This window comes from Moschus berezovskii, chromosome X (assembly GCF_049115385.1).
Source record: "Moschus berezovskii isolate FMDL1 chromosome X, NW_MosBer_1.0, whole genome shotgun sequence".
Taxonomy (NCBI): domain Eukaryota; kingdom Metazoa; phylum Chordata; class Mammalia; order Artiodactyla; family Moschidae; genus Moschus; species Moschus berezovskii.
Genome location: NC_142488.1, coordinates 95,425,309 through 95,436,150, shown reverse-complemented (window position 1 = coordinate 95,436,150; position 10,842 = coordinate 95,425,309).

The window sequence follows — 10,842 nt, the reverse complement described above, 5'->3', positions numbered from 1 at the left end:
TTCCCTTTTAGCCTGGAGCCAAGCGGAGGGCAAACTCTAAAGTCTTAATGATTTTTGTAAGGGGGAGAAACGACCTGAGAGGGTTTAGGCAGAGCCACTGGGTGTTTTCCAGGTGACAGTTCAGGGCTGAGAGGAGGCAAGAAGGAGGAGGGGGAGGGCAGGGGCAGCTTTTTCTCAACTCCCTGGATGGAGGCAGGGGATGAATGATGCACAGGAACTTGGGAGTCTTCTTCCTACGTCTGCCTGCCTGTCAGTCAGTCTGTCTGTCTGCCTACTTGCTCCATCTCCTTCATCCTTACCGTTGCACATCCTCTTTCCTGCCTGCTTCCCTCCCTCAGGTCATCTCTTCTCTGCTGAGCTTGGGGGCTCTCTGAAGCTCTCTGGAACCCCCCTTTCCCCAGACTGGCTAGGCTGTGAGGAGGAATCGGGCAGAAGCTGGGGCAGGGCAAGCCGGGCACACAGCAAGCTTTGTAAGCTTTGGAAGAGTCAAGGGGACCAAGAGTAATGACCTGGCAACCCCAAAGCTTAGGATGGAGGAGAGAGCTGGGGAGGGTGGACCACCTACCCCTCCTTGCTTCTCATTTGCTTACAGAGTACAGCTGCTTGAACAGCTCTTTTCCTGTCAACCCTTCCCCAAACTTGCTCCGCACCACCTGAACCACTCTGGTCTAGGACTTCTCTGAGTGCCTCACCCACTACCCCTTCCTCTCTCACTTTTCTCTACTTTGCTCCTCCCTCTCTTTCTGAAGCTTTCCTCCGTCTATGCTTGCTCCATCTCCCTCCCTGTTTCCTTTCCGTGTCTGACCTTCCCGGTCTGTCTCCCCCTCTTTCACCCTCGCTTTCTGCTTTCTGTCCATCCCTGTTTGTTTCCTATCTCAGCTTCCCATTATCTCAATATTCTCACTCTCTCCTTTTAAGCTGTGGCCATGAGAAGCTCAATGTTTTCATGTTTTCTTCAGTGGAAACTCTCACGACAGCTCTTCTGAGTTCTTGAGGGTGTGCTGGGCGGGGGGTGGGGGGGAGTGGGTGGCACTTTCTTAGGGTCGATACCTGAACCCCACCAGAGAGGGATGTGTGGAGACTGTGAGCTCTTCTACGGGATCCATCATTAAAGACAAGGCCACAATGAGTAGAACTTGTGCTGCATCTCCTTTGTGCCTGTGTTATTATTAAAGAAAAGGAATTTTTAAACTACCAATGAAAAGGAAAGAAGAGGATTTTAAAGATTACACTCTGAAATGTTGATGGGGGAGCTGCGCTTTTGGAATTGGGACTGGAAACATTATAAGCCTCCAATCTTGCCTATATGGCCAGTAAATACAAAATACAAAGTATTAATTTTCCTAAAAACATCTTTAGTGGCTCTTTCACTTGCTTACCCTCCCGCCTTGTTTTCTCTAGGCATCACAACCCCCAGTCCTTGGCCGGGAACCAAGCCTTACAGCAAGCTCCTCTCAGGGCTGAGCTCTAGGCTAGGATGCTAAGGGGGAACGGGAAGCAGAAGCACTTGATTCTTTGTTTAACTCACTCCCTCTGACAAGCTTGATCATGTCATTTCCCCTGCCTCAACTGTTCCCTATGGCTCTCAAGCTGAAGTTCAGGGAGTGGCATGACCTGGTCCCTCTGCTCCTCCTGGCATGCTGCACCAAGAATCCCCTGTCTCTCCAGCATTCAGGTTGTTCAACAAATTGTTCGTCTGCCAGAGCCCTCTTCCCTCCACTCTTATTCTTCTGGACCAAGTTTTGCTGTCTGGAGAAGGCAATGGCACCCCACTCCAGTACTCTTGCCTGGAAAATCCCATGGATGGAGGAGCCTGGTAGGCTGCAGTCCGTGGGGTCGCTAAGAGTCAGGCATGACTGAGCGACTTCACTTTCCCTTTTCACTTTCATGCATTGGAGAAGGAAATGGCAGCCCATTCCAGTGTTCCTGCCTGGAGAATCCCAGGGACGGGGGAGCCTGGTGGACTGCCATCTGGGGGATTGCACAGAGTCGGACATGACTGAAGCGACTTAGCAGCACCAGCAGCAAGTTTTGCTGTCACCCTCTCAAGGAAGACTTCGTGGCCTGCTCCTGTCGCCCCCTGGGTCTGGGTTAGGAGACCCTCCAATGTGTTCCCACAGGACCCTCGCCTTTCCATTCATGGCATCCATCACACTCGGTTACAGCCACCCGCTTACTTGACTCTTTCCCCACTGTACACCCCATGAGCTTCCTGAGGGCAGAGCCACGTGATTCACCCAGTCCCCAGGGCCCAGTCCAGAGCAAGACACATCCCAGGCCACTGGAGAACCTTTGTGAAGAGGCATCCCAGGCACCCAGAAGCACTTCCCCAAGCTGATGCCTCTGTCTCTTTCTCTGTCAAATGAGAGTGATAAGCCTGACACACAGAGAGAGGGCTGGCATGAGGTAATAGTAATAAAGGGAAATGAGAAAGCAGTTTTCCTTCTCTTGCCCCTTAGTCCTGTGGCCTCACTCTCAGTCATCTGGGATTCTTGGCTAATGGAAGGCACAGGCCCCTGGGGACTGGTCCACTGGTCCATTGTCTTGGGTCTCTGCCCCTGTGTGTCCCGTGGGATCCCTGAATGCTGAGAACACAGTGAGGTCAGCTTCTGGGGAGGAAAGACTCTTTCTCATGAGAGCTTACAGCCATGACCAAGGGTCTGGCTGGCATATTGAAGGGACATGGCTTTCCGAGGGTGCTGAAAGCTGACTCTTTGGGAGAAGAAGGGAGGCCAGGGTGGCAAAGAACTGGATAAGCTACTCCTAGGAGGTGACAAGAAGCAGGGGAGATGCCCATCCAAGAGTGTGTGTATGTGTGCTCAGTTGTGTCTGACTCTTTGCAACCTCATGGTCTATAGCCCGCCAGCCTCCTCTGTCCATGGGATTCTCTGGGCAAGAATCTATGGGATCTTCCCAACCCAGGGATTGAACCCGCATCTCTTGTGTCTCTTGCATCAGCAGGTGGATTCTTTACCACTGTGCAACCTGGAAAGCCCGCCCATCCAAGAGTTCCCTCTACTAATAGGAAGCCACAATTTCTGAAGATGGCCTCAGCATTTTCTAATGTGAGAGGGGCACAAAGTTGTGTCCAGCCTTGCCCACTAAACTTCCTCTCTTGTTATTATTGAACTATGGTGTACATGAATCTGCAGGTTCCAGAATGTATTGCCCTCTTTTCCTGCTTTGCAATTGGCAGCCCCATTGGCCATGAGAACTGGCTGGATTGCAGCCTGGAGATGGGGTAGAAGTTACAATAAAAAAAATGTTTTTCAGAATGAAAGATATTTGTTTCATCTTGAAAAACTACTGAGCTGCTAAAAATGAATTAAGCACATGTTTTTAATAAATGTTTAATTCTGGGAAAAAGTCTGTCACGTTTCAGCCTGATGCAAGGAAATTTACAATTGTGCCCTCTTGACAAGCAGGCTTCTGAAATCTCAGTCTGAGGAACTGCGTGTCTGTGTGGGGATGGGTATCATTTGATGAATTCAGTGACTTCTAGGGCTTAATTTTGGGGGCAGAGTTTGAGTCATTTGGCATCCCTTCCTGGACCCAACTTGCCCATACCACAACCTATCCCAGTTCCTGAAGTAGAAAGTGGCCTGTGGGGTACTTCAACAGTTAGACTGTGCCCCCAGTCTGAGGAAACTCTCAAAGCATTAGCTACTTTTAAGAAGTATTAGGGTAAGAAGTTGGGGGCATATGTGAAATAAAAGTCAGACGTCTTTTTAAAAATCTGCTGACAAGGACCGGGGCATTTCGTTTGGTTCTCCAAGGAGCAAGATTGCATCTTATTGCTGTGTATGAGTTTTTCTTTTCAGGGTCATTTTCCACATCAAAGGGTGTAACAGAGTTGGAGAGTCATTTGACACCCCTTGCTGGATCCAACTTGCCCATCCCACCACCTATCCCACTTACTGAAGTAGAAAGTGGCCTTTACTCAAAAGTGGGGGCTCAACTTTGGGTGCTGAGGGAGCACTGCCAGTCGAGGCAGGAAACCTTCACACCCTTCAGACTCAAGGAGATAGGCATAGTGTGTGTGAGTAATGGTGATAGGAGTTTCACAGGCCTCAATTCAGCTGGAGGAAGGAAGAAGAAAGAACAAAAGAACAGATGTATTAGACATGTTCAGTGCTCTTCTCCTAAGACTTTGGAGAGTGAACGGTTTAAGTTCAGTATTTACAAGATTAGCTTTCCTTCTTTTATATTTCTGGCACAGGCTTTGCAGACAAAGCCTGGGGTATCTGAACTTGGGGGAACCTGTGGAGGGCGTGACTGAGCTCCTCTCATTCCTAAGAGACAAGAGGAATCAGCACCAGGATAGCATAGTGAACAATGGTCTTAACTCTGTCACTAGCTCTCTGTTCAGCGTCTAAGGAACAACAGAGAAATGGGGCTCCGGGCAGGGACAGTGTATTGACTAGCATCCCGATAGGCACCATTTTCCCCTGCTGGACTCTCAGCATTATTATTCATCCCACTGGCCACTTGAGAGCAATTCACTAGGCATGCAGGAGAGTTGCATTAAGGTTTGCCCAGAGCTTGCATTGACTCTCCTTGTCTCTTGGCTCTTGAACATTCTTTTTCAAGGATAATAGGACCATGTCACACCTCTTTTCAAAAGTAAATTGGTTATTTGCTGGTGATTGTGTTCATGAAAATCTTATTTCACTCATTTGGGGATTGTGATCATCCATGATGTGTAAAGGGTGAAGCCCTTATATAACATAAAAGCCACAGAACTTGGAAAGATGAATAAACATTTACTGCATGGTATGGATTGTATCCCACAAATCATGCATGCACTTCAATATTTATTGAGCGTGCATCAAATGCCAGATACTAGGTGTTGTAGATACAACAGTGAACAAAGGCGATGAGGTCCATGCCCCTGTGTAGCTTATGTTCTAGTAGGGTAATGATGTAATTGCCTCCCGAAGAAGGTTCTGTGCATGGGTCATCAGCAGTGCCCTACCTAGGGCTTGAGAACCTCTTGAAGCATTTTAGCTGAGCATTTATTATATGACCTAGAAAAAAAAAAAAGAGATGTTTATTTACTTATTTACAAAACAAAAACAGACATAGAAAACAAATTTATGGTTACTACAAGGGAAATGGGGTAGAAGGAGGAGTAAATTAGGTAAATTAAGAGTTTGGGATTAACATGTATACAATACTATGTATAAAATAGATAACCAAAGAAAATAGAAAACCGACAAGGACATACTGTATAGCATAGGGAACTATACCCAATATTTTGTAGTAATCTATAAGGGGAAAGAATCTAAGAAGGAATGTATCTATACATCTGCATATATATGTGTGTGCGTGTGTGCCAAGTTGCTTCAGTCGTGTCCGACCCTGTGTGATCCCATGGACTGTAGCCTGCCAGGCTTCTCTGTCCATGGAATTCTCCAGGCAAGAGTACTAGAGTGGGTTGCCATGCCCTCCTCCAGGGAATCTTCCTGACCCAGGGATCAACCCCGTGTCTCTTGTGGTTTCTGCATTGCAGGTGGATTTTTTACCGCTGAGTCACCGGGGAAGCCTCCATATGTACAATACATATGAATCACTGTACTGTATACCTGAAACTAACATGATATCAATCAACTATACTTCAATTTTACAAAGAGAGACTGACTGACTCCTGTTAATGTGTGGCAGAAACCAACACAATATTGTAAAGCAATTATCCTTCAATTAAAAATAAATAAAATGAAAAAAAAAGAGAGATGACTTTTCAGCAGACAGGAATGAGTTTCATTTCCATGTATTCCAGAATCTGTCTGCTAGTCACATCACAACAGATCATCACCTGCTAGTCACTCTCCCAAGAAGCTTTTCCTCCAATAATCTAACCCTAAACAGAATATACATGTCTGGGTCAGTTTGAGTAACTCTGGTGGTGCAAACATATTTGTCTGTGACTGCTAATAAGCACCTTCCTCGCTAGGATATTTAGGGGGATTAAGGGCACTCTTAGCACTGTTGCTGTTATGCTTCTCTAAGTTGTCTTCAATTACTCAGGCTTCATTCTCTGTCTCTCTATCTCTGCTCTCTTCCTCTCTCTCTCTTCTGTCTTTGTTTTTTCTTTCTGTCTTTCTTTCAGTTTGTCTTTCTGTCTGTCCTCCGGTCTTTTTTTTTTTATTTTCCCTTGAATAAATTCAATGTCTGCTGCAATAGGATACTGCACACTGGAGTAAGGAAGAATTTAACTGCTGACTGTACATAGAAATATGCAGAATTTGCATTAATGATACTAAGCACAAAGTTATAGTTAGATTAGCCAATTTTATATGACAAAAACTAGAATTTTACATTAGAAAAGATACACTAGTTTAATTGCACAGTCTTGTAGTCTTCATCATCTGAATATACACACGGCTATGTATGCACACACACAGCACTTCTTGATAGTCTGAAGATGATGCCTTGCTGCCAGCAATTATCATCCAAAAGTGTGACCGTGGAGTGTGATGAAGTTGGGGTGTGGTGAGTAGTCCTTTTCTTCCTAAGTGCAAGTGGATCTTGTTCTTTGATTTGTGACTGTGGTTTCTTCATATACTGCACTAATGAAGCTATTTTCACCACAGTCCCTTACACAGAAAAATTGGAATCCCTTGGTAAGGTGCCAAATTGAACCAATTTTCTGTTTATGGAATGGGTTAATTAATTTTTGTGAAAGTTATGCAGCATATGGCCCAAAGTGACAGATCCTAATCAATGACAGGCGCTTGCAAAGAGTCACCCGAGCTGCTAATCAGACAACAAACCTCAGCAGGGCACACATACCAGCTTTTGCTGTCACCCTCTCCTGCATAGTCAGCAACATCATCTTCCAACACTGAGAGAGTGTGGCTTTGAGAACTCTGACTTCTTTTTCCTGCCCATTGTCAGTTTCTTTCTGTAACCTTCACATTGCCTTTCTACCATCCCACGTGTTCTATAATCCCCTCACTTTCCACAGTGGTGTGCCCACTGCTGAGTCAAAGGCAGGTGCTGTTTCACAACTGCAAACCCAGTACAACCAGCCTCAATTATGGTCTGGTTTCAGGAGAGACAAATAGGATGCTGAGGTCTTGACATTTTCAGGCAAGCAGTGGCACGGAGCCAGGGAAGTCTGCTCAGTTTCATCACCTTAAGCAAAAACATTTGGGAGACCAACTTATTTTCCACAGAACCAGGTCTCTGAAATGGTTGAATAGAGTACACGAGGACTGTTTAGAAAGCCCACTGAGTAGGGACAAATATTTTCACTCTTCAGAGGAGCATCTAGGAGGAAACTGGAAGCCCGGGCAAGGAAGCTCATCTCATTCTGAGCTACCAGAGGGAGAGAATTTGAAGTGGCTCCCTTTTGATGGCTTAGATTTCATCCAAGCTCAAGCAAGCAGTCAGAATATTATCAGATAAAGTGAAATTAACAAGATACTCCTCACATCGTAGAACAAATCCTGGAGAAGCTGTTAATCAGTGCTAAGAAGGCCAGTGCCTGTGGCGAAACTGAGTCCACCATAGACTCTAATGATGCCAAAGGGCCCTCCTCATCCCCTTACTCTGAGAGGATTCTCTGATCTCCATGGAGACTGTAAAGGGATTCTAGTTACTCTGTAGAGCAATTTCTGGCATTCAAAGTGCTTCCAACTTGTCAGAGGCAGAGAAGATTTTTTTGTTACAAGTTGGTGAGATTCATAACTATTATTAGAGACATTTCACTGTCTTTAACTCTTTGTTTCAGTTTGATATGCTATGGTTGCTTCTTCCTAGATCCATGCTACAGGTGGGAAAATAAAGACCCACAACACAGTTCATGTCTACTCTCATCCCACATCCAGTTTTCAAACATAAAGATATTAGGTTTACAAGTTGGTGAAACTCAAGCCAACCAATAAGATAGACAAAAGCAAGAGATGAAACTAGGCTTCTTTTTACAGTTAGCATCCAGGAAATGTTTCGAAGTCTGTCTCATGTCCAATTCTATATTCAGACTCTGGCCTATCCACTGCTCTGTACTTACTCAGATCTCTACTTACCTGCGAGTTCAGAGTGTCTTGCAGAGATCAACTGAAGTCCACTGATTAGGGTAGGCCTCTTCATTTTAAGAAAGGGGGAATAGGAAGTAAAGAATCATTGATTCATCATGGTTCTTGGTTCTGCCATGCAGATCCCCTGTTTTCAGGGGGTGAGTGCAGAGTGGAGAAAGGACAGCATCCTGCCTTCCTGTGAATCAAACGCCACTCTGGAGCCTTTTGAAGGAAGAAATTGCACTTTCTCCAGCCTAAATTCTGGTGAGCTTGGCTGTGGAATAGGCCTTTTTTTCCCCCCAAAGGTCAAACAAGTTGGCCACAAAGCCAAGAGTCAAAGTCAGTCATGCTTTCCCCCAACTGTCTGCTCTAGTGAAGTGAGAGCAAACTAGATCCTTAGAACATCCACACCCTTAGTACAGTCCACAGTCAATACTTCTGTCCAAATCAAACTTTGCTGTGATTAGTGGTGAAGTTGCCTCCACCCTAGTAAGGGGAGACTTTTATCCACCAGATGAATCATGGCTCCAATTAACATTGTGTGTATGTGTATTCAGTTGCTCAGTCATGTCAGACTCTTTGTGACCCCATGGACTGTAGCCCACCAGGCTCCTCTGTCCTTGGCATTCTCCAGGCAAGAATATTGGAATGGGTTGCCATGCCCTCCTCCAGGGGATCTTACTGACCCGGGGGTTAAATTCATGCCTCTCTTGTCTCCTGCATTGGCAGGCAGGTTCTTTACCACTAGCGCCACCTGGGAATCCCCTAGTTGACTCTAAAGTTACCTCTATCATCTTTGTGCAGAAGCTTGGCCCAGCCAGCTATTTGGTTTAGAGCTTGGAGTCGAGCTCAGAAACTCTGGCTCCCGAGAGTTGCTGCTCCCCATCACATTCTTGCCTTCTACTGGAAGCCCAGACCATTTCTCTGCTTTGTGCTCTGTGCTTTCTGATGTTTTCCCCTGGCCCTCTCCACAAGGCACACGTGTGTACACCTACCCTCTTCCCTGTACCTCGTAGCCACGGGTCGTCCTGACCAAGCACAGGTCAAGGCAAGATGTCTTCCTGAGTTGCTACTCTGCTGTAAAAGCTCAGCAGCAGGGCCAAGGGAGTCCCTTTAATTAAGCCACAAGTCAGCTAAATTATGCACACCCGAGCTGCTTCTTCCACTGTTTACTCAGTAACTCATTCTCTTCCAAAAAAACAAAACAAAACAAATACAGAACTGAGGTAAGAAATGAGAGAAAAAAAGAGGCGAGAGAAAGAGAGTGAAACGAAATGAATGGATTTCCTTAGAATTTCTTGGCATCCTGCCCCCCCCCTTACCCAAAGCATTTCTTTAATCCCTGTTCTATAGGGTCAGCTTCCCTTGCAAGCCTGGGCACACAAGGTCCCACTGTAATAATGATAATGATAAAAATAATGTTGCCTCAGCAGCATCTTTATACAGAGACCTCATCATTGTAGAAGACTGGTGTCAGATCGAAATGCTGTGTTCTACAAAGGCTTGGGTCTCTTCTTCGACCACAGGATCTGGAAAGGGGAAGCTGTGCACTCCAAGATGCAAATAGGTGATACCATGGGCAGCCTTGGGGATCCTTGCTTTGAGAGTGCCCACTCCTAAGAGAGTTGGTAGGGGTCCCAGAATCTTCTTTTGGGCTTCCTAGGTGGTGCTGGTGGTAAAGAACCCATCTGCCAATGCAGGAGACATAAGAGATGTGGGTTCGATCCCTGGATTGGAAGATCCCCTGGATGATGGCATGGCAACACACTCCAGTATTCTTGCCTGGAGAATCCCATGGACAGAGGAGCCTGGAGGGTTAGAGTACATGAAGTCACACAGAGTTGAACACTACAGAAGTGACAGCACATATCCAGCATCCCTGGACCCATCCCATCTGTGGGAGAATTCAGTACCATCCCCCTTTGTTTCAGTGGAACTTTCCCATGTAGAAGTGATTTTACCTCTACAAGGTTGACTGCTCTCATGTCAGACACTTCCAGAGCCATAATTTTTGTTAACTCACAAGTATTATTATTCCCAGAAACAGGTTCAGAGATGACAAGTGGAGAGCCAGGCCTCATCCACAGAGCTCCTAGCACCAGACAGTCTTTCCACAACAATACAGAGGCCTATAGATAGGCTGAGTAGAGCCTGGTTCATGGGAAATGTTAGCTAAATGTTTGGATGAATGAAAAAAGTGTTCCTCAACTCCCTGTTGTCCTTTTGTTACCAAAAGAGTGTATGGGATCTGGCTGCTCGTCGCTCAAAGGCCAATAAACAGGACAGGCTGGTGGAAAGGAAAGTTTGCTTTATTTCAGATGCTGGCCATTCCACAACTGGGTGGGGGGAGGGTGGTGGACATTTGTCCAAAGGCCAACACCCCTCCCCAGGGTGCTGCATGCAGAAACAGCACAGCTCTGACAGTCATCTTCAAATTGGTCATCAGTAGTCTGACCAGCCGGAGAAGGCAATGGCACCCCACCCCAGTACTCTTGCCTGGAAAATCCCATGGACAGAGGAGCCTGGTAGGCTGTAGTCCATGGGGTTGCACAGAGTCGGACACGACTGATGCGACTTAGCAGCAACAGTCTGACCAGCATCACCTTGACTGTCTTGGGTACAGTTCATTTTCAGTTCCAGGGTCCATTTGTTCCCATTTCTTTGAGACCTGTTCTCAGAATTGTGGCAGCTCGTGTCCTGGCTACAGTCTGGTCATCATGTATTTCACTTCTCTACCTGGGGTTTCAGTATCTGTAAGACAGCTCACAGGATGTGGCTCAGAATATTATCTATAGCCCTTGAGAAAGAACTATATCCTTCA